The following is a 4,295-nucleotide window of genomic DNA, read 5'->3' on the forward strand; positions in this document are numbered from 1 at the left end:
GTCGACATGCTAGGGGTTGAGGCAACAGAGAGATGATTATAGGTGGGCTCATTGAATCGTACCCAAAAGAAACCGAAAACCACAGATCAAGTATAGCTTTAACCGGCTAACCTGTTAAACTCCGTTTCTGCAAAAGCCATCACAGGAGTGGGCCAGATGCTATTAATGCTCGTACGAATACAGACAAATTCGAAAGTGATCACGCCCAAATTCTACAGAACTTCCAAAGTAAACAAATGAACATTGTAGCAAACTGACTGGACGACTTTAGTTTGAACAGTCCAACAAGCAATTCAGGAGCACAATACCCATGACAAAGTGATACAACATTTGCGCGGCCGAACCTACTCCAATTTTGGTCCTAATCTGTATCTGAAACTCATCGGTGGACACAGAGCATACGACCACAGCAAAGCAGGGCACAATTCAGTTCTAGATCAGATCTCAAGCAAGTGCTACTCTGGAGGCCGGTCACCAGCAAGAGCAAAGGAGTAGTAACCCACAGACCTATTGAGCAGCGAGGCGGGAAAAATAAACTGAAACAGGGGCTCAGGCGATGGACGGCTCAGGCAATGGACAGCTCAGGCGATTAACTTTCAATAGGAGACATACCTCTGGTGTAGCCGCCTCAGGCGACGGACGGCTTGACGGATGTTCTCCTTCCGCCAGCGAACTTGGCATTGGACGGCTCGACGACTCGAAATCCCAGACTCCCAGCTATCTTGCTCTGGCAGCTTACTGGTAGCAGACCAAAATGCTTGGATGCCTGTTCTGGAAGTTGTTCCAAATTTGTGCAGCTCCCTAGGTGGACTCATAGAAGGTTGAACAATGTTTTGTTAATCAGATACAACATCCTTACACTTAAAAATGCATAAACAAAATCTACCTCATTAGATGCATCCTTATATGATTCTTGGCAGTTAGCTGAACACAGAGATAATAAGAAACACAAGAAACTGGCTTTTTAAACTTGCATTATTGCAGTATGCAAGAAATTGATGATATTGTCCCCAAGTGGTCTAACAATGCACCAAGTGATTATGTAGAGAATTATAGATTCGCCAAATTCTTAAATCAGTATTTTAATCAAACAACATTTGTTAATTTGAAACTATTTGATATTGTTATTGTTCGTAAGTCTATTTTAGTTAGAGAATGTTCTCAATCGGATTACCATCCCTCTTTATTTCAATTAGGTTCAGCAAATTTCTGTTATTACCTTGACAGTGCCCACTGCTGGACAGAGTTAATATTTTTGGCAAGAAATCTCTGTTATAAATGGTCCAAATTTATCTATATGTATTATGTATATCCCCAACAATAGAAAAAACATTCTGGTCCTCTTCCTCGCTAGCAAATTTTCGTCAGAGATAGGGATATGCCAATGACCTTTCTCTGATTTCTGAGTTTCAGAGGTAGAGGGTGGAACAATTAGAAAGTCAACAAAGGGCTAGATGAATCTGATTGAAAAACTAAAACAAACAGAATATCTTGTTATGCATAAATAATCAATTATATGTCCAATTAGTACTGTCCGGTTAAAGGTCGAAGCTAGAATCTTAGATCTTACAACTGTACTTCCGAAAAGAACCATTCAGTGTCAGACCTTTATTATTGCTAAATGTCAGGATCTCATATCATACAATCATAGTCCTCCTAGATTAGGATTATACCAAATTAGTGAACGAATAAAATAACTACAATTTGGAGCTTCAAGTAAAGCAAACGGTTAACTAAATTCTCTAGTCGACAGCCATGTTGGTACCTGAAGAATCACCCTCCCCCTGCTGTTAGTTCAGCACCTCGGTCCCTCGCTCTTGGCGCAGCATCCGATCCCAAATCTCCAACCTGGTAGCCAATTCTGGTCAACAAATAGTAGCATGGAATACTTTTACAACTAACTTAGAATCAGAAAAGAAGACATGCTTACCATGTTGACGCACATGACACTGGAACCACTCGTGCAATCATTTTCTAGATGTGTCTCTTTAGGTTCAAAACTGTGAATTTCAGAGATGCGCTTCTCTGAAAGCATAAAGATGACATATCAGACTCGACACTTGGCTCAACAAATCGTACAGTTCGGTGCAAGTATTTATACTGCTTTCATGTGCAAATCCAAGTGAGAGTAGTATATTGGTAATCCATATTTCAGATGGAAACAGGAAAACAGAAGTGTGATTTTAGAGGTGAATACCTTATCCTCCACCTCATGGATAAAACAGTCGCCGTCAGATGTGTGGTGAAGTGCTGGCCACCATGCGATCAATGCAAACAAGCACACCACTGCCCATCATATTTTGGGGGAAAATTATATAGTAGTGCTCTCCGGCGTTCATCCTTTGTTCTGTGTTTTCTTTTCACTTCTTCTTTGCAATTCTTGTTCTTGTCAGGCGACGTGAAAAATCGACAAAGGGAAAAACAAAATAATAAAGTAAGAACAGAGGCAACGAACGCCATGGTGTGAGCTGTGAGCACAAAAATTCCTCTCACTGAATTTTTATAGCTTGGTCGACCTTTCACTTGGGCCCTTTTTTCACCACATGCCGACATCATTGGCTGCATGGCGGTGTCGGTGGCGGCGGCGCGGCCGCAGAAGGCATTCCGCGTGGAGGGCACTGCCACCGCGGATGACGAAGATGCTGTCAGTTGCTGTCGATCTACCACCAATACGAATCTTGTTTTCTGAAGAGAATCTCACCAAACAAAACCTGAAGAGTTTTATTGAAAGTCAGCCAGATGCCCTTCTCCAAAATAGTACTATTTTCTATTAAGAGAAGCATAAGTGACATATACAATGATTTGCGTTTGCTAACTATTCTTATGAGCTGCTTGCAGCGCTGTGTCATGTCCTAAACAATGCAATCAAGTATGTACAGAAGGCAAAAGTGTAAAGATAAAAACTACCAATACAATGTTTCAGAGTTACTATAAGATGAGATCCTCGTTGGACGTTCAATCAAAGCAATTCAGAGGATCCCCACTTCTAAAGATTTCAGTAAACGTTCTCACTGCCTTTGATTGATTACAACAGATTTATGCCTATTGCTCAAAGCTCATGCCTATTATCCTATGGAAACTATTAGAAAGCATGTGAACAGAACAAAAAAACATCTACTGATCTCCATCCATCATGCCATGTATGTTGGTTCCCTTGCAGTTCAGGTAAGACAAGACAACCAAATTAAGCAATTGAACAGAGAAAGCCATCCTGCAGGAGCAGAGGAGCGGGATTGATCAAGCAGTTGGGAATCAGTTAAAAAACAAAGAGGAAAGGGGGAGAGGCTAGGGTGGAAGTAAGCTCACGGGAAGGTAGTGAACGGAGGGAGCGCAGCGAGCGCGGCCAGAGCCTCCGCGTCCGTGTCGCCATAAGCCTCGGCCGGATCGAACGCTGCCCCGCCTCCCGCGCGTCCTCCTCCTCCTGGCCGTTTCCCGCGGCGGAGAGGAGCGTGATGAGCATCTGGTCTCGGTCGGCGGCGTGCGCTCGAACCGGCCGGCGCAGGTGTAACGCCCCGAGACCGATGTGCCAGGTGTCTTCCAGTTATTTGCTTTCATTGCCATATCATTTGTTTGTGTGTCGCATCTTGCCATGTCATCATGTGCATTGCATCATCATATTTTTCAAACTTGCATCCGTCCGGGTCTTCCAGTTCCGTCCGTTGTCCTTTCCGAGCCCAGACACACTTGCACGCGCCTGCGGCACGTCCGAAATATTATTTTATAAGTGGTCGGAAAATGTTCTCGGAATGGGTTGAAAGTTCGCGTGCGGTGTTGTTATATTGTTAGTAGGTCGCCCGCCAAGTTTCATCGCATTCGGAGTTCGTTTGATAGCCCAACCGTTAAACTATAGCGGCAGTATAGCCGGTCTAACGTCAGACGTTTTCGGTCTCCAGAAACAGTCGCTGGGCCTCCCTCTCTTCTCTTCTCTCAGCTCGAGACCGTCTACACAGCTCACTACCTACCGCCAGTTCCAACCTAACCTCTCTCGTCAGCCGCACCCCCCCCCCCCTCGCGCGCATCCGAAAATTGTCCCGGACCCGACCTGAGCAGTCGTCACCGTCATGTCCGGATCATCCCCAGACATCTACAAAACGTCTCTGTTTTCTTAATTGAGCTTCCTAGCCTAGTTATTTCGCGACCATCCGATTACGATCAGAGGGACGAGGTATCCCCTAAACTAAATTCATCTGTATATTTATAGCCCAACCCTAGATCCTAGGGAGATGTCCCATCTGTTGGGGAACGTAGCATAAATTCAAAATTTTCCTATGTGTCACCAAGATCTATCTATGGAG

General features: G+C 44.3%; 1 long non-coding RNA gene across 2 annotated transcripts; it reads right to left on the reverse strand.

Annotated features, from left to right (window-relative positions):
- Positions 1-628: 628 nt before the first annotated feature.
- Positions 629-2,579, reverse strand: LOC119288915. Of its 2 annotated transcripts, XR_005141348.1 has the most exons (4): positions 2,198-2,579; positions 1,931-2,025; positions 1,766-1,848; positions 629-801 (listed from the first exon to the last, which is right to left on the reverse strand). It is a non-coding gene; the product is annotated as an uncharacterized LOC119288915 (long non-coding RNA). The 2 variants fall into 2 exon arrangements; XR_005141347.1 differs by lacking the exon at positions 629-801 and having other exon boundaries at positions 1,589-1,848.
- Between the last annotated feature and the right edge of the window lie 1,716 nt (positions 2,580-4,295).

The sequence above is a fragment of the Triticum dicoccoides genome, chromosome 4A (genome assembly GCF_002162155.2).
Source record: "Triticum dicoccoides isolate Atlit2015 ecotype Zavitan chromosome 4A, WEW_v2.0, whole genome shotgun sequence".
Taxonomy (NCBI): Eukaryota; Viridiplantae; Streptophyta; class Magnoliopsida; order Poales; family Poaceae; genus Triticum; species Triticum dicoccoides.